This window comes from Protopterus annectens, chromosome 7.part0, assembly GCF_019279795.1.
Source record: "Protopterus annectens isolate FY-2018-M chromosome 7.part0, PAN1.0, whole genome shotgun sequence".
Classification (NCBI taxonomy): Eukaryota; Metazoa; Chordata; order Ceratodontiformes; family Protopteridae; genus Protopterus; species Protopterus annectens.
The window spans coordinates 1,520,306,277-1,520,326,966 of record NC_056739.1 but is presented as its reverse complement, the minus strand read 5'-3'; the positions used below and the strand labels follow the sequence as shown (position 1 = coordinate 1,520,326,966).

The 20,690-nt window shown below is 38.4% G+C and overlaps 1 protein-coding gene across 1 annotated transcript in view; it reads right to left on the bottom strand.

Moving 5' to 3' along the window:
• Nucleotides 1-20,323, bottom strand: part of PPARG (peroxisome proliferator activated receptor gamma) — a 688,549-nt gene extending 668,226 nt beyond the window's left edge. The window contains exon 1 of the mRNA XM_044078056.1: nucleotides 19,965-20,323. The gene's annotated coding sequence lies outside the window, so the exon portion shown is untranslated. The remainder of the gene's footprint in view (nucleotides 1-19,964) is intronic.
• Between the last annotated feature and the right edge of the window lie 367 nt (nucleotides 20,324-20,690).

Sequence of the window (20,690 nt, the reverse complement as noted above, 5' to 3'; positions counted from 1 at the left end):
AGGGCAATAATTGTAGAGGTCAGTAGAGGGGCCACCTTTATGGAGGGGAATGATGTGGGATATTTTCCATAAACATGGTACATGGGATTCTGATATGGAACGGTTGATTAATATGGAAACAGGGTATGCTAGGACTTCGGCAGCTATTTTTAGATATTCAGCGAGGAGGTTGTCAGGTGCTAGTTTGGTGGGTTTGAATTTTGTCAAAGTCTTTTTATGAAGGCGGTGGGTACTGATGAGAAAGGGAAGGGGGGGTGGGGTGGATTGGTGTTTGGTGTGGGGGGAGCTGTTGTAGGAAGTGTTGTTTGGTGAGAGGTAGAATAGTTTCTGTGAAATGTTTGTTGAAGGATTCAGCTATACTGCAGGAGGTGGGAGGGATAGATGGCGGGGGGGGGGGTTGTCTACTTTGCCTGAGTTAAGGATAGAGTTAACTGTAGAACAGAATTGCCTTGGGTTATGGTTGGAAGAGTTTAGGGAGGTCTGATAGTAAAGTGCTTTGTCAATTTGTATTTGTTATTTAACCTTTATTATTTGTTTTTAATGTGTGTGTGTGTGTGTGTGTGTGTGTGTGTGTGTGTGTGTGTGTGTGTGAGAGAGACAGAGAGAGAGAGAGATTATATTATACACACACACACACACACACACACACTACTTCAGAACACTGAAAAAACAAAAAGACTGAATCCAAAATACTGAAAATTCAAAATACTGAATGATAGAATGTGCCCCTTCTCCACTGTTGTGCGATCTTGGAGTTTTTATATAAATTTAGCAGGGGGTGTAGGAAGTTTGCATATATATTTAGCAGGGGGTGTAGGGGACTTGCCCCCTGCATTAAAAATGCATTTAGTATTTTGAATTTTCAGTCTTTTGGGATTCAGTCTTTTGGTTTGTCAGTCTTCTGAAGTTGACCCACATACAAGCACACACATATATATCAGCAAGTAAAACCAACATCACCACCAACACGGCCAGATTGTTTACTTTTCTGTTCTTGAGAACCAAAAGGTTCAGTACAAAAACCGATGAAACTTAAAATAGTTAAAACGAATAATAACTTTAATAAAACAAATACTAACAACAGCATAATTTAAGCACTTTTGGGTTTTTACAACACTTCATCAGATCTATCCATTGTAACCATATTGCAATATTTAAATGTAGTGATATCCAGAAAACATCTTCCACTTTCTTCAATCAATTGCATCTAGCAAATACATGTGCCAAAGGAATATGAAATAAGAGAATTCATTGGTCTAAATATGTCACATATAAACCAAGAGAATTACAGTGTATATTCCCAATCTCCTTGTACATCCACTGAAACATTACTGACTAATAAAATACCCAAGTGCCCAATCAAATTCATCCTCTGTCTTAATGAACCAATGTCCATCCATCAGCACTTGCGTCAGGAAGTAAAAATAGCTGCAGTTCATTTCTACAAGTTCTACTTACAGCAACCAGTCAGAAGATTCACTTCCTTATATGCCCATATAAAGGTGATCATTATATGCCCATATAAAGGTGATCAGCTATCGGTAACTAGCTGACTCATTCACAAGTTAAAGCACATCATCTTCAGTAACTAGCTGACTCATTCACAAGTTAAAGCAAATCATCTTATCAATTTTATGGCAGTGCTTCATCGATGACAGTTTCAAGTATTTCCAACACCTACTAGCCATCAAAAAGAAACTGGAAACTAGGACTCCTCTACAGAACCAAAAATTCTTTACTGTTCACTCCACGAAAACCATAGTATGAACATACCTACTCACCTCCCTGCTCTATGCGTCTCTCATCTTTGCAAACCTTAATACAACCATAAAGAAGAAAGGACTATAACAAAATCTAAAAATCTGCAACTAATAACCCCTCCAAAACGCAGCACTGCCCCCCAACTAGCACTGTTTAGTTTTTTTTTTGGTTGTTTATTTTTTTTTTCACATTGTCGAACATTCAAATGTTCGATCATATGGTCTCGGCCATATGAAAGTCGAACATTTGGATGTTCGATTATGTGAAGCAGACTCATATACAAGTCTGTATTTCTACACCATTCAATTTCTTCTATCTTGTGTTTTTCAAGATACATTGTTAGTGGAGTTTAGTAGCAGATATTTAACAATGTCTGATTCACAGTTTCTGTTCATTGATTTGACAGAAGCTCTTCTCAATACTTTTTACAATCATGTGAATACTACATGAAGAATAGTAATTTTTTAAGTCTGCAAGACTCCAGTGACTACTTCTTAAGGACTAGGATAACTAGGGACTAAAAAAAGTCCATAATTCTCAAAGAGGTCCTCAAATCTGGAATCACTGAAAGAGCTCAACAGAGGAATCTTGACCACAAGGATGATAGGATACCTTTTATTGTAGCAACTCAGGTTTTACAGCACAGCTACTTGAATGACTATAATGTAAAGCACATTGTTCCAAATCAAATTATTTTTGAATCCAGTGCTTTCTGTCAGTGGAAGAGCCCAGCAACTTTCTTTTCTTATAGTATCATCAGGCAACGTAATACATGCATGGCCCAGTAAGTTTCCAATTTGGATACTGCAATGTGAGTTCCAGAAATCAAATCCTTGACCTCTGAAAAAGCTGACCTAATAAATCACTTTCCAAGTCAGAGTCTTCCTTGCTTCATCATTTAAGGCCCTATGACAAGCCCATAAGGCATAACAACATACCCAACACTCTTAGTCATAGGTGACTCTATAGTCAGGCACACTGATGTTCCACTCACTAGACTAAACAAGGAGAAAGTTACTGTCAGCTGCCTGTCAGGTGCCAGGCGCCGCCACATAACGCATGCACTCAGGTCACTCCACAATATAACGCATGCACTTAGGTCACTCCACAATAAGTACAAATATGACACTGTCATTGTCCATGTTGGTGTGAATGACCTGAGAAGTACCTCCCTGGACTACATGAAGAGAGACATGGAGGAGCTCTCCGATCTTGTATCCCAGGCAGGTATGACCCTAACCCTGAGTAGCATCCTGCCATCACCCAGAATGATACCACAATACAAGGACAAAATGACTTCAACAATTGGCTAAGCTTCTGGTGTCATTCTAAGGGGATCCAGACCACGATCAGCAGACCACAATGCTTTGCCAGAGATGGCCTGCACCTGTCACGCTTAGGATTCCGGATACTGGCTAAGGCTCTTGCCACCCCTATAGTGCCTTTTTTAGGCAAGGTTCAAATGACAAATTCACCACCATAACAGGTACAAGCAAGCAAAATCTGAAGGTAATGCTACTCAATGCTAGAAGTCTAAACCTCAAAATGCACCCACTCGAGGCATTCCTTAAAATGGAGAACATTGACATCTGTGCAGTGACAGAGACCTGGTTCAAAGCTCCAGAGAGCACCCCTGCATTACCAGGCTACAATTCATACCACACCTTTCGGCCACCTAACCCAGAACGAAGCGCTAAAGGCAGAGGTGTCCATATTCATTAAGGATATCCACACCTCCAGGCTAGTTGCACAGCATAATGCATCCAAGATTATCCAAGTGCAACTAACTCTGGGCAAGACCGCAATCCAAATTGTAGCTTGCTACAGACCCCCCACCATGCCTCAGGATTCACACTCCTCATTTCTTAATACACTGGAAAGTATAAGGGTACAACCCAACACCCTAATAATGGGTGATTTCAACTACCCCACCATTAACTGGGAAAACTACTCATGTACCAACTCTTTTGCTCAACGTTTTCTAGACTTCATAAATTCCAACGCCTTGGATCAACTTATTCACACCCCCACCAGGGGCAGCAATATCCTAGACCTGGTCATTACCAACATGGGAAACTGGTGTTCCACACCAGAGGTCAATTCCTTGTTGGTCAGATCCAACCACAAGCTAATCAGCCTAGACATCCACATCCCACCCCCAATTAGGGGAACCATCATAAAAAAACTTCTCCAAAGCCAACTTCACACTTCTTAAGACAGAAGTGGCAAACTTCATGACTCCCATGCAGATGGACAATAGAGGTATGACTGCCGAAACCTACACAAATGCACTTTATAAGCACTTACACGAGTGCATGGATCATGCTATCCCTAATAGAACCAAGATGTTATCCTCCAAAAAACGGAAGCCAATCTGGTGGACCTCTGCCATAAACAAACTCTATAACAGAAGAAAGAAACTGTTGCAAAAAAAAAAAAAAAAAAGAGTAAAATCCCATGACTGGAGGAACTCCCTGGTCAACCTCAGTAAGAAGCGGAGATCCCTCATAAAATCCTCCAAAGCTAGATACGAAAACAAAATTGCCACTGACTCTAAAGACAACCACAAAGCATTTTATAGCTATGTCAAGAATCTAAATGGGAACACTCAGATCTGCTCTGAGTTACAGCACAATGGCACTAAATATACAGAACCAACTGATATTGCCAACATCCTAGCAGATAGCACTTTACCCCCCTCTCACCCCCTAGAGGGCCCATCTCTATACCGGAAGAATGCAAAGTTCCTATAATCACAGCTGCGCAGGTAAAAAAACACACTCTCCAAAGCCAAGAACACAACATCCATGGGACCTGACAATATCCCAGGCTGCGTTCTACATGAACTACAGAATGAACTGGCACCCTACCTAAGTACCATGTTCAATCATAGCCTCACCTCAGGCTTTGTACCTACTGAATGGCGCACTGCGACGGTTATCCCACTCCACAAAGGGGGAGCCACAACGGACCCCGGGAACTACCACCCCATTAGCCTGACGAACCTGGTCTGCAAGGCCATGGAACGTATCATCGTGGAACTCATAAACAAAGACATTGGTAATCTCCAAACTCTGGACCCTACCCAGTTTGGATTTGTAAAAGGCAGATCATGTCTCCTAAACCTGATTGCAGTTAGTCACCAAAGCCATAGATGAGGGTAAAATGGTTCACACAGCTTATCTAGATCTCGCCAAGGCTTTCGACACCATCTCCCACTCTGGAATTATAGATAAGCTCAGTAAACTAGGTATAAATCCCTATGTCACAAGATGGGTTGCCAACTGGCTCACGGACAGAACCCACACTGTGAAAGTAGCGGATTCCAAATCCGACATCAGACCAGTGACAAGTGGAGTACCACAGGGTTCATTCCTGGGTCCTCACCTGTTTGGTATCTACTTCTCTGAAGTGCAGACCAACACAGAAAGTCTTTGGCTAGCAAAGTTTGCAGATGACTGCAAACTAGGAGCCATAATCAAAACTCCTAACGATGTGGACAGACTACAAAAGGGCCTCACTGAGACAAGATACCTGGTGTCAAAGCCATGGCCTGAAGCTCAATGCCAAAAAGTGTATTGTCATCCCCTTTGGTAAAAACTTTGTACCCATGAACTGCCTGGTAGTCTACTTAATGCTGAAAATGTGATGAGACCTTGGGACACAGGTGGACAGTAGTCTCTCCTTTGATAATCACATCGCCACAGTGGTCAGGAAATCCTTCTACATGGCTCATCTCATCACAAAAGGATTCTCATCCAGAAAAAAAGAGGTCATTGTTCCCCTCTACTCATCGCTCATTAGACCCATTATAGAGTACAATGCCCCTTTTGGTATGTACCTCACAAGACATCTACAACAACTGGAAAGACCACAGAAATACCTCACAAAGAGGATTACTGGCCTCAAACAGATGCCCTATGCACACAGTCTCAAAAAGCTACAGCTTTACTCCATCGCATATCGCCTACTCAGGGGCGATCTCTGCCTAACATACAAAGCTATGTCAAACCCACAGCTGTTGGACATGCTTCACTTAAAGAAATCCCAATCCCTCCGAGCTACACGCTCTAGGGACCTAAACCTTGTCAACACAATAAACAGAACATGCTGGAGGGATAGATTCCTGTCCCAGAGACTTCCCATACTCTGGAACAGACTACCTATCTATGTCAAGCAGAGCTCCTCATTAGCACTCTTCAAGAAAAATCTTGATGACTGGATGTGAAATGGGAAATTCACCCCCGGCGATCACGTCTGTGGCTCTGCTCGACAGGGGCACAGGAAAATAATTTTCTTGGGTGGCGAAAGCCAGGGTACATTTTTTTGCTAGGCTTGTATGGGCCCTAGGGCTGATAGCCTAGTACCTGCCTATGAACTTCTTGAAGGGTCTCCAATGTAACCTGGGAAACATTTTCCATTAAATAACTAAGATGCAACTTTACATCTGAGGACAAAGTCTTCTAACAGGCTAGACATTTAATGCACACTCTTTCTACTGTCAAGAAAGCACAGCTGGTCTGTTCACTGAAGAAAAGATCACTCTGGAAAAGAACATTGCCTTTTTAATGGCAACCCTTTGACAAGTAAGGCATACAGACTCATCCTGTCTACGTCTTTACTCTAGATGGTGGATTTTTCTCATTTTGCATTCATCCTTCTCCTCACCTTCCTGATACTGCAAAATTTCCAGTTTTAAGAAGGCTTCCATGTCCCAGCAGAGGTGAAGTGTCCATGTGTTGGGACAACTGGATTACCAATGGACAATGATGACCCTATTGTCCAGCACCACCACCTGATCAGGATCAATCACATTTTATTCTAGAGGGAGTTGGTGAAGCACAGGGATTAGGTCATAAGTCATTAAACTATTCATATTTCTGTAGCAGATCAGCTCAATACAAGGTGATCTCAAGGGGGGGGGGGGGCTACAGGCATAAAATTGTAATAGGAGGCAGCCAAACCAAGTAACAACATCCACTGCACACTTAGCAGGAAAATGTAGCCCAGTTGGTGTCCTTTAGGATGGGTTGTATTAAATAATCTTGATAACTTTAACTGATTAAACATCCATCAACTTAATCAGATAATAAAATGGTCACAAATTAATCATATTGTTATATTAATGCTGAGCCTATGGGAAACTCAACAAGCTCTTGCAAGAATATGTTCATATTAACTGGTGCACTGCATATGGAAAGAAAACCACAGCTTGTCCCAGTCGCAAACATATTCCTGGGTGTTATTGTTTCCCTTTATGGAAACTGGGACACTTCCGGTAAGGCTCTAGAAAGAGAATCCCACTCCACCAGCATGCTTTCAAAGGCAATGAATAAAGGAAAATCCTGGTGGAAAAGCTGCTGCCATATGCAAACAAAAGTATCACCCAGACAGGTCTCCTTTATGAAGACAGACAGTTTTACAGCATGTTGAACATTATACCGGCCTTTCTACAAAACAGATCTTGTATTCATGTACTGTACCTTGTACAGAACTGACAGACCGCAGGTCCCACAGAATGATCTATGATGGATTACAGGCTCCCAGAGTTCGCTCTCAAACATCCAGTGAATCCCTGCCCAACAGATTTCATCCCAGTGTGGCATTTAGCAAGTCTACTGGGGATCAAATTTAGTTGTGCAAGGTAAGCTGCCACAGCTGCTTATGGCTAGTCCCCACCGTACATCTTCTTAGGATGCCTAAATGTTTAGACTGAAATAATGAGTTTACAGGGATCCCATAAAGGCCTAAAAGGACAGCCAGCAAGCACCAGGTCCCCATCACTGATATGTCCCACTATGAATGTTTAGAACTGGAATCAGCTTTGGCATCAACCCCCTTATTCCCCATTTTGTAGAAAGGGCCAGGGTGTCGCATCAAAAATAACCAGGCTAGGGCTAATGTACACACTGCTAAAATAGTCACAGGCATATGTGGGTTTGGCTTTAACCATGATTCTACTATTGTTTAGAAATACTCAAAGATGTTGACAATGTCCCTGTTTTCGTAAGCCCTATAAGCCTCTGCTGCATAATCTTTTTGTATTACCATTGCTAGTAGAGTTCAGTTGGTAGGAATATAGACGGTATGAAGAAGGCATTGTTATGCATAAGAATATGCAATTAGAATAGACAGAGAAATTCCCTGGGGACAGTCAGAAGGCACAGTGAGGAAGTAACAGAGGAAAAGGATGACAGTAGGTAAGTGTCAGAGGTAGAAGGCTGGGATGCGCGGTTGAAGGAAGCAGAAGGGTATAAGAGTGGGAAAAGTGCTAACTATGCAGCACAGTAGTAGGGATACAGAGGGAGAAAGGGAGGAATGAGGGTACACAGTTTGGAAATGCCATACAGGAGGAGGATGATGTAGATGTGGCAGTTGTGTAATAAGGTTGGGGTCTGGATCACTTAGCTGTAAAACAAACAATGAGATAAATAAGGACAATTCTGAAGGCATAAGAAGGTTAGGCTGGGGCTGGGTCTTTCCCATCAGTCTCTGTGGCGACCATCAATAAACAGCCACAGAAAGATGTAACCCTGCACACTGATCCTGCCTGTGTTTTAGCAAGGAGGGTAATTAGTACAAAAAGAGAAAATTACAGACCAACATCAAAACACTAAGAAATATACTAACTCCCTAGGAACAAAGCAGTGGCTCCTCAAAGCAGGACAAACTAGAGATTATCCAAGGCCAGGAAAAAAAAGCAAGATATTTAGCTGATCATATTAGATGCAATTCACATAATTAGATGTACAATAACCACAGGAAATCAGTTCATTACTTCCACTTAGGCACAGAAACCACTATTAGGTGCAGTGTCTCACTGAGAATATTCAAGTTCTTATGAGATAAATACCTGGATATCATGAAAGGTAGATGGATACGAATGAATACAATTCAGACTGCTACTGTCTGCAAAAATATGCTATGCATTAAAGTATTATATTTTCAAATTAAACACTATCCACTTGAGGAGCAATTTTTTTCCTTATTAATCCTTAAACTCAACAGCATGAAAAACCAGCTCCTTCCTAACAGGCATTCACAGTAATCTGTTTAACAAAACAAAAAAAAAACAAAAACAAAAAAAAAAAAAAAAAACAAACAAAAAAAAAGATGCAAAATTGCAGGTAAAAGTAGCTGTATTAACAACGACACTACTCTTCGGTGAGTAGCTTTCAAGGCAGGATTCATGTGCGTATTCTCAGAATGTCATTCTGTACCTTAGGAAGTTGTTTGCTTGGGTCTTTCGGCTTTTCCCAGTTAGGGGTCGCCACAGCGGAACTCTGGCCCGCTAATGATTGGTAGTTACGTGCCGAATTACCAGCCCTGACGCACAACCTTCAACGAAAGTACGCCCATTCACGCATGTCTCCACGCAGAAGACGCTCTAGCTGAGAATTGAACCGGACCGCGTCTTACTGTGAGGCGATAACGCTACCGTAGCACCACCTAAGTTAATTCATTCGATACATAAGCAGATGCAAAACAATCCCTTTGGAGTAACACTGACCAAATATTATACTCAAAGCAGTCAACCACAAATACCTTCCATATAAATCATGGTTGTTATACACAGGAAAGCAGCTTCTTGAAATTTACGATCACTTAAATAATCTTCAGACAGGGTCACCCAGTTTCTACCAAAATACCTCAAAAAAAAAAAAAAAAACAGGTATTTGACTATTACATTTCTAGGAATCATTATTTGCCATGAGTTAATATAAATCTTATGCTATAAAGTTACCAGCAGAAGAAATTATGCTGTATTAATGATCATATATTAATGTTAGAACAATTCTAATGTTTCTAAAGAAATAAACGCATTACCTTTGTACTGTAATGTGAATAGCGACAACTATAATTTATTACATATATTTCTACTGGTTATATGAAGAAGTTGTGGGAAAAAGCAGCCTAATATCCCAAATATTCAACATAAAGTAAACTAATAATATGGCCATGGGATGGGTCAAACAAAAATACAGTAAAATAACTCAACTGGCCGCTGGGCATGAGACAATGTGCTTCTCAGTACTATAAAAGCAAACAAAGCAAGATGACCATCATCTTGCTATTCAGACAATTACCACAACATGGCAAGAGTATACATTTCATAACCTGCTACCATATTTCATAAAAAAAAAAAAAAAAAAAAAAAAACACACTTCAGCCCTTACATGGCATAAATGAGAGCAGATTAAACACTCTGTGTTGCAAACAATATTAGCAATTGCTCTTCTATCTTACTAGTGAAATAATCGACCACTAGATTCAGCAGTCTTGGTAAAGCATGACTAAACATAAAAAGCCTACTCAGAATTTTAAAGTATGAATGAAGAACTCCTGCATTTGCAAACATTCTGAACTCAAAACTTAAGACAATTCTGTGTAAACAAACCTAATGGCTATGGGTTGGGGCAATTTTCAAATACCTGCAAAATATAATTACAGGAATTTAAAAAACTAATTTCTGGCTGGTACAGCACAATTCCACTGATATTACAGAATAAGTACAAATATACTTCAAAAAGGTATGACTGAAAATATTGTACAAAAAATATGGAAACAGACCCCTGTAACAAACTAAAAGTAAAATAGCACTGTATGAAAAATACTGCATAACTTAAACAGTATTTTGATATAATTCAACATAGAAAAAAGTAACGATCTTTAAGGGAATTTCAAGATGAAATATATAAATTTAATAGCCATTATGTTTAATATTACTATCAATAAAAAAAAAAATCACAACTTTATCTGCTCACTCTGTGGGGGCTTCAAAGGGTTGTTTCTTGAGACAGAATGATAACAGCATAATTATTTCCTCTGGTGTTACTGAGGGTTGTTTCCTGAGCCACAATGACAACAGAATAATTTTCTTCTTTTATTACATGATGCAGATGTAGACAGACTTTTTTTGTACAAAAAGTATAGAACTTTCACATCGGTGTCTCTCAAATACAGAAAAGCAGAACAATGAAATACAGTGTCAAATGCAAAAGGCTGCAGCATACAGCTTACATACAAGGTTAAAGTGCATGAAAGCAGCATCCATTCACAGGCTGTTTGCTAGTACAGCGGTGCTCAGCACTGCCCAAGAACACTGCTGGTTTGAGTCCCACAGGAACGTTTTGTAATCGTACTTCATGTCTGATATTATCCCATTTGATGAAATAATCACAGTATACTGATTTAGTGTAATAAAGTTTTAGTGCCAGAATTTGGGTTTTATAGCAAAGCAGAACCAGCCCAAGACTTTCCTCACCCGGTCAATCCTTTCCCAGGCTGAAGAGCAGTCTTATGCATTTAATTTTTTATTCTGATATTCTGCTTTTGGTACAGAATTATTCTTAGCGTTCCTCACTTATTGTGTCTCTGCAAGTTTCAGTATCCATGCACATTTTTATGTAAGCAACAGTGAAAACTAAGCATCATTAAAAGTTTACTTTACAACCTTCCAAACATTTACATAAATGCATTTTTCTAAAAAGTTGAGACATTTATCAAAAACGCTTCATTTTCTGTATGATCATGATGTAGTTTTATAAATGAAAATCATTACTCCAGTTATTTTAATTTATTTAACATTTGTTAACCGGGAAAGTCAGACTTGGAACAAAGCCAATTTTCATAGGAGGCCCAAAGAAAAACGTTCCAACATCAATGCTAAAAAAAGGAATCCTATATAAAGTCGCATGTCATGGCATCAAGTTATGCAGAAAAACAGTTGCACAATTAAAGAGCAGAATCTCAGAAGTTAAATGATAATTAGTTGGAAGTATTAAGAACAGTTTGTAACAGCAAGAGGCCAGTACCATGAACCAAGCGAATGTCAACTTCTGCCATGGATATCAGCAGATCTAGCTCAATAAATGTAAAGACTATAGGATATTTAAAATAATATGACATTATCCTATTTGTTTCCAGGCAGTTTGTTCAATTGTAAAACCTGTATACATTGATTACTTTTAGGATTAGAGTTGAGATTTGCATTGTAGTTATTAATGAGGTTTTGATTTTGGTCACCAGTGGGATTCTAGATAAGTTTAGGTTTAGGAATAGGCTTAGAAATAGGATTTCGGGTGGGTTCAACAATCGAGTTAAACGTACGATTAGGGTATCCAATCCTGTAAAGTATGTGGGCATTGCCTACTCATCTTCAATTTTATTAAAGTACTTTTGTCCAAAGCACTTAATAATAAATATAAGCTCAACAACAACAGAAAAAGAAAACAATAAAGCTAAAACAAAACATTAACAGTTAGAGCAACAACAATACAAATTTCAGCCTATAAGATTATTAAAGAAAGTGATTACATAATAGCATGCATCTTATTTTACTAAAACTGTAGATAAGTACATGCATCATATCTACAGTATGTGGCTTTTGACAAAATGTTGTATATCTTTATGCACGCATAAGAAAAGCCCAGTGATCTGTCACATTTACAAAGAAAAATTAATATGTTCAAACATTTTTATATGACAACTAACATCTGAATGTGTATTACTTTCAATTGATATGAAAAATAAAGTATTAATGTTTTACTTTATGAAAAATATGGGAAAATACAGTTAATGTTTAATATTATGAGATACACAAATAAAGTCATCTATGTTAAAAATCTCGTATGCCTTTTTTTTGTTTTAATGACATGGACTTGATTATAGTCTCTTTGGTAAAACTGTCTTCAAATAATTCTCCTACAGTCATAACATTAAGTGTTGGATACCACTTCATGTTATCAGACGTGTTAAGTTACTTGTCTGAAATGAGACTGGTTAAGTGAAAACTTGAATTGTGTGCCTTATGTCATTATAGGTTACCTAGCAACCATATGGCAGTTTCACATACTGAATGCTGCAGAGTGAAAAAAAAAAAAGTGAAACTACCGAAACAAAATGTGACAGCTGAAGAAGTAAGCAATATTACAAATGTTAAATGCTACTATTAACAGAATGTCACTGGTTCATAAGAATATGTTGTAAAGTCACATTAACACTACACAGAAGGAAAAGGTACATTATATTCAGCCCATTACGTTTTTCAGAGCAGGTCACTCACAAACAATTTTAAAAGCTAAATCTCATTTCAGAAAATGATTACAGGTTGAAAACTAACTGCTCCCTGCTCAGTGCAAACTATACAAACTTTACTACACATTTATTAAAAGGAAGTAAAAAGTATATCTGAAAAGCACAGATCTCTTATCTGAATCTAAACTTGTAGTAATGCAATCAGAAAAAAAATATTTTCTACTGCTGGTGGGGGAGGTGGGCATTTGGGTTGAAAAGGGGTGGTGTAGGAACAAGCAAGAGTACCCAGACAGGATTTCAAATTACGGAAAACAAACAAACAAACAAACAGTGATGCAGAATTCTGCAATGCGTGGTTAAAGCAGAGCAGACTCTGCAAAGTAAATAAGGAAAAAAATTGGGCAATTGGATGAAAAATCTCATGACTAGACTGGTAACGGCATGTGTTAAAACACATAAGGGCTACTAATGAAGAAAAAAATCAATGTACTTTTATAACAATTGAACTATTAGAGATTACATATACTACTTAAAGTTAAGATACTGAAACAGATGATCTCTGCCCATCAGTACCAAGACGTGTCATGTACAACTGGTATGGGAAGGTACAAGTGCTATTCTAAAAGAAAGTACAGACAGTGCAGTTTAAACAAGGAGTACATAAGCTATATAAAGTGAGAGTCAAGAAGGTCTTGATGATTTCATTAAATCAGCTGTGGATCACTCAACACTGAGAAGTCTGTTGTGGTCTCTGCATTTATCCTGCTAGAAGTCTGTGAATGTGTTACGTCTGATGACCCAATGATGCTGTCATCCTGCTACTGATCCTTCTACTATTAGTTCTGCTGTAGGTCCCCCTTTCAATGATATTAATCTCATCTGTATCTTAAGATTTTGTTACACTTGCTGGTATCTGCTGAAGATTTACATTTCAGTTACTATGTGGATCACTGAATGCGTTAACTCCAGTGGAACTACCAACTTCTCCACTTCCACAGAAATCCCTCCAACTGTTCATCCATGAAGTCCTTTAAATCTGCTGTGGCTTCCCCTAATGCCATTAATTTTGTTGTGACCATCCAACTCTTAATCCAGGCAGGAATCCTAATTCTTTTACTACTATGATTAGAATATATCTCACCAAAAAGTAACATGGATAAAAAAGCATTATGTACAGCCTTTCAGTACAAGTCAGCAACCAAGAAAATGTTTACTTCTGATACATGCCTTCTGAATTCACTAAATCTCCTGGGGGCTCACTAAGGAAGGAGCAGAAACCGATTGTCCTTTTATTGGCTCACCACACCTCTGTTAATCCTGCTGGGGCAACTGTCTCTTTATGTTAACGAGGCCCTTTGACAATATGAATTCTACTTAGGCACCCTAAATCAATAATTTTGCTGCAGTACGCTCACTTCTATAACCCTGCTGTGGGCCCACCAATTTCATGGACTCCCTGACTTACTAATCCAGTTTGTAACTCCAACATTCTAACCCCAGACCTGTTTATGGACAGACCATGCATTCTTTAGTTTTCTTCTTACTACAGTCATCAGTGTTAAATAGAGTACATCTACAGGCCACCTGTGCTAGAATCCACACAACTCCGAAAATATATCCTCTATAATATTTCCCTTCAGCCATACCTGCTCAGCTTTAAACTTGTGTTCCCTTTTCATGCTACATTTCTTCACCTACATGATGCGAACGTCCTAGTCATCTTTATCCATTTTATGGATTCCTTTGCGATAGCCCAATATTCTTAGGAGGTTTCATTTAGTTCACTTCTCTCCAAGAACCTACACTAACCTTCATGCCTTCATTTATAAAACTTCGGCATACTTTTGCAACACGTTGGCATATACTGACATATTGCACTTAAAAGAACATTCTTTTTTTTTTTAAAAAACATTTGTTTTATTTGCAAGGCAAAGGTCTGGTGGGGTGAAACATGCAGCATGCAATAATCAAAGATGGAGAGGAAAGTAAAAGAAGGCAGTACACGATCTACATCATATTAGAAATGTGAACAGAATAAAGTATCTAAAGACTTCTTGTGACTATTGTAAAGAAAAAATGCATATGTATATCTGTGTGTGTGTACCTGTACAGATATGTTTATGCATACACACACACACACACATTATAATGTATATGGCTGCATGTGTTTACAGAGATATCTAAACATACAGACAGATAACATGAAAAGCATTAAGAAATTCCAGGCTAACACTAAAGGGGCAGGATGATGTTTAACAAAAATAGACTACCTTAAAAACATCTAAATTCAACTCAAAATTTACAACACTGAATAAATGTTTTCTGCTAGGATGAAGCCTGCATGTTTCTGGAATGTTGTCCTGGGGCTCAAGTAGATGGTGAGTGAAGAGAAAACACGTCCAAATTGAGCAGAGGCATATACATCAGAGGCTGGAAGAAGCAACTGAAAAGGTACTCTGGAAATGACAAAATAAATAAAAAGACCATCCTCTAAATGTTAAGTAATTCAATAGTTTGAGTAGAGAGAAGAGCATGAAGACTGAGGCAAAACCGGTCTCTGCTTCTTCCTAGGCAATAAGAGAAAGTATAAATATCCTAAAAACTACTTTATGTGATAAAGGAATCAGCCAGAGAAAGCCTTAGTGGGGGAGACAAAATAGGACAGTAACCCAGGATAGTAAAATTTGTGATGGCAGCAGAATTTTAAATATTGGTTTTTGCACACAATCTATTACATCTATTTGTGAGTGTAACAAAGAAGTGTAGAATACACATGGTTTACACAGACAGAATGTTAACACAGATGCCCAGTTTGTGTATTTGTACTACTTTCTAAGAGCAATGTTCACAGCGTCCACTATAAATTAACTTAAAAAAAAAGTCAAAAGTGTTATAGTCCAAGAACCCCCCTCCCTAAAAACTACTGTAATGAGTGCCTTTTGAGTTAAGTGTCAGAGTCAGCATTACTTTATGCACTGCATATGCACACATATTACTATATTTATCTGTTGACATTTGTTGACCAGGAAAGTCTATGTACACTCATCTTCAGATTATTTGTAATATGTAGACACAATTTTTTCTTGTTCCAATTCATTTTGCATTGGTTAAATCAACAATCTGATACCTATATAACGTTAACTTTTACTTCCTTATTATTTAGTATTATTATTTCAAATTAAAATCATTTTTGAAATGGTACAATCTGCTTTATAAGGAACAAATAGTTGTTTTATTGTTTTGGTGGATAGCACAGCTTTTTGTTTAATTTCGCTTACCAGGTTCAACAAATCTACAGATTCTCTATACATAAACTGGCAATAAAGAAGTAAATGATTTCAATGCAACAACCACACAGACAGCTAGACCAGTTCGCTTTTCATTAAATGCAGTCTTATGCTTTGATCAAGTCACTGAAACTGCATTTGACAAATATATTTTGTGGGAGACAAAGACGCCCAGTAGCCCTCATATATCTATAATTCATTCTGGTGTTAGGGCAATTCCACTTTGCAGTGACTCATTAACAGGATCACAGTTCTGGCAATCTAGACAAAACTGCTGATATGCACATCTGGCTACTGAACAAATGACCAGCTACTTTTTCTGCTGGTGAATGAAAATTGGTTATTTGTTTGTTTTTGCTGGCCATTATAGTGGTACTCTGCATAAGGCCTATTTTCAGTGGATACCCGAGATGCTATTTATGAATGTAGGCAATCTAGCTAGAACACTAGAAACCCCTACTCTTTTCAGCTGTTATATGTGAGACATTCTCTGTGGCATGTTTCACAGAAGAAAATACTGTTTAAGGGGAAAAGGGTTTAAGAATACAGAAAAGTTTTTTTGTCTGTTTTGTACTCCGGTTGAGATAATTTTTTTTCTTGTTATGAGTTGGCTGGTGATACTAAGAACAATGACTCAGAAGAGACAATATTACAGCATATTTTGATGAAAAGTTTGTATGATAGACGTGCCATTGTGTAGTAGAACAAAACATGGAACCATGAAAGCGTATGCGTTAAGTTTATGCATTTTAGAAAACAAGAACTAGGATTTGAAATTTCACGTAACTGCTTTTTGATTGCTTATTACATTTATGAATTTAGACATAAATCAAGAAAAGTTTCATCCTTTTTCAACATGTGCCATGCTATCTTTATCAAGCAACTCAGCGACCATCATTTTTGGAAGATGGGATTTAAATTTAACATCTCTTTTGAAGGACAATACCTCAGGTGTGCAGTACCTGTCTAATGCTGCACTACAATGTTAATAGCAAAATATGAATCTAAGCTCCTGCCATCAATGGTTCCCTCAGTAAACTGCTGAATCACAAAGTAAATTTAGCCATATTTTAGTTAGTGAACTTCACAGAATATTTGTTGAGAAGATCAGGTTTTGAAATGTATGTATTCAGCTGTATATACACTGATAAAGACCCTACCATAGTCTGTGACAGCTATGAATGTATCAGACTCAAACACATAGCGACAATAAAGGTGTTGAATGCCATCTTGCCTTAACAATGGGCTCAACATACCCTTGGCGATAAAGAGTCTAGCTACTAGATACCGCAAATGAGATATTATATTATCACTTCATTTTAGCAAACCAGGTAAGCCTGGCCCAAGAAGTTACTTTTTCAAGGCCTTAATGGCATGTATTGTTGATAAATGTCAGTTACTGCAAGTGAGACGTTACATCATCATTTCAGTTTGCCAAGCCAGTTGAACCTCTCCACAGAAACTACTTAAGAGTGACAGAAGGCCATAACTATTACACCATTCTTATCTCTTGCAGTTTTTCATGTAGACAATTAGCTGAAGAATCAAATGTTTGGGGGACCCACTTCTGATCCTTTTACTTCTTAATGCTATTGAAGACCATTATTTTACTGTGACTTGATATATTATAACCTTCATGGTGCTTACAGATTATGTGACTTGATATATTATAACCTTCACGGTGCTTACAGATTATGGAAAGCACTTTTCTTTCATACTTTCATTAATGATTGACCTGACATGCCATCTAGAGCTGGCACATATACTAGGTGAGCCATTCTAATTAATACTTGGCTCTCACCCCACATCCGTATGCCCTGCTGTATATATCACATTTTCATATCAACAAGGATGCACCTTATAGGGTGTGCCAGGATGATTTAAGCTGTAATGCATGGGTACAAAATGTGTACAAATTCTGTTTAAAGCAGCAAATTTTGTACAGGTGACACTGGATGTAGCACAATAAAAGTCACATTTCTTCATATCAAGGAGCTAAACATCTGGCAGTAATCCTTCTTCACTTACACTATCTGAGCAACAGGCATGGTAAACAAATAAAAAGCAGATTCATAATACTTTTTACTAAAAGGTACTTACCTATGGGTACAGCAGAAAAATATCTACAATAAACACAAGATACAAGAAAAACACTCAAATGTAAACCTGGATTGGAGAAATAAAGGGTAATGGTAGACAATACAAGCTAAGGAAAGCTGGGTCACGGTGGAATGCTACACAATTCGGTAAAGCAGCCAGCCATTTCTAACAAGTAGCACAGAATTAGGAATGCATGTCAAGATACAGCAGTACACAAACCTCGGAGCCGTGAAAATGTATCAGTGGATGTCAGGGGCTTCCACAGTATTCAGGAAACACAAGCTACAAGATACTACTGCATCTGGGAGGAATGGTAGTCACTAAACAATCCATGTACACAGGTAAAAAATAATACAAGATGCTATTACTTGAGATATCAGAAACTTAGAACAAGCAGAAAAGGTGGGCATAACCACCAATTAACTGCTATAACACAGATGAAAAGTAAAGTAAAGAGCTTATTTAAAAAATGTTTGGCATCATAAGGAAAATCGTATACATTTAATAAGGCCATTATGACATCTGTATACAGCTGAATCATCACTGGATATGCTACATGAATGGAAGCCCAAAGTTTATAACTGTGCTACAAACATGCACACTCCAAGATCATAGATGACAGAAAACTGGCACTGCCCCATTTTAGACAGCTGAGAAAATGTGGGAACAGGACCCCAACAAAACATGACACTGCTTCTTAAGTAGCCCATCTTGTACACAATAACTGAAAATATGACAGGCCATTCATAAAAATCTCCTTAAACTTTTTTTTTTTTTAACCAGGAACTAAGCATATGTAGAATAAAGCTGTAGGACACTCTACAAATGATTTAAAAATGCAATTTCCTTATCATATCAGCTTGCCTGGTTTAAAAGCACATTTAAAATCACAAATGAATATTCCGAGGCAGTAGAAAAATGCAACTATTAACCACACTGCAAAATTGTAAAATTGCATTTTTGTTTAAATAAACACCTACCTGCATACAAATCAAAACAATACAGTGCATGCAATACCAAACAACTAAAGCATGCTCCTGAAGGAAAGGGCACTTTTTAATTTATGTCACGAAAAGTATTCCTACCTATGCAAAACTGCTGCCTGCAGCATATATTTTACATTACTTGGGGTTTCCTTGAAGGGTACACTTAAGAAGACTAGGGTACCATCAGATTTTTCATTTCAATCTGTATAAGCAAATAAAATCCATTACGTATAAAAAATTATTACACGCAAACATTCTGGTAAAAGGGCCAATCTAGAATCTACCAGCAGTGGTGCAATCACCAATGTTTACCCAAATGTTACAAGTCCCTGTAAAACAACAGTATGGATATACATGTATGGGTGTGCTTTTGTGTCTGTGTGTTGCCAATAATTAACCTTATACTTCCAGTGCTGCAGTATGTAATAAAATACAGGTAAATTATTAAAAGCAGACTGATTAATTCTCTGCTAAACGCCTCATTAAATTCTGAACTTTTAGTTACTTTCTGGGTGTGGAGTCCTCACTCTGTGAAAACAAGAGAAACATACTGAAAAAGAAGGAATGAAAGTTATTCAAGTAACTTAAGTAAATAAAATCCTTTTACATGCAACAAGGAAGTCAAAAAAGCAAGCTCACTCTAAGAGAAGCACTTTCTCCGGCCGTACCTAAAAACACATATTCATTAAAAATATCCTGCCACTTCCAAACTGCAAAGTCCATCACTGGATTTCCAAACTTAATAAAGCATGAACGCTGTTGCATAGAATTCTCAGAGGGACTAACAACTTACCGAAGTTCTGGGTCAGGTAGTAAAAAAAAGTCAGGTAGTGTCCAACAGGTGAGATCTTTGTACCTTGGGATGACTATCTATAGCGAAAGCACGTTGTAACTAGAGTACATATAACAGACGTGATTTCAGTGTACGGTGAGGACATGGGACACAGGACTCTGTCCGGAAGACTTTATTTCTCTTTAATAATACTGTGTTGCCAAGCTAAAAATGGAGAAGCTGAATGCATAGTTCTGTAGTTAGTCCAATCCTCCTCCGAATGTCCCAGGGTTTCCCCTCTATGGCCCTCATAGAGCTGCAGATCAAGCCCCACAGGCTCTCGCTTAACTGCGTCGGACTGAGTTATTGCTCCGCCCACGCCTTCCACAGTGACCCGCCTTCCTCGAACTTGCAAGTGCCAGCAGACAGCAGTGTTGCAACCTGAGGTTAGGTCCGCAGGAGGCCTGTTAGGAAACTGTTTTTACAAGCATCCAGTAGTTCGAATCTCGCTTTTGCAGGGTTTCACAGAAGCTAGGTAATTTCCTGCTCTCACATATTTGGGACTGCTAACACGAAACTCTAGATTGTCTTGCTTGCCGCAAATACGCATGTTGAAGAGTTAATCTGTGTGCAGTTATTTTTATTTGTACAACTGTAAAACTGAACCTAACATCTGGGGAACCCGTGGGATTTTTTGCAGGGGGGGGGTGCAAAAACCCAGAGCCCCCCCCCCACAAAACCATTCCA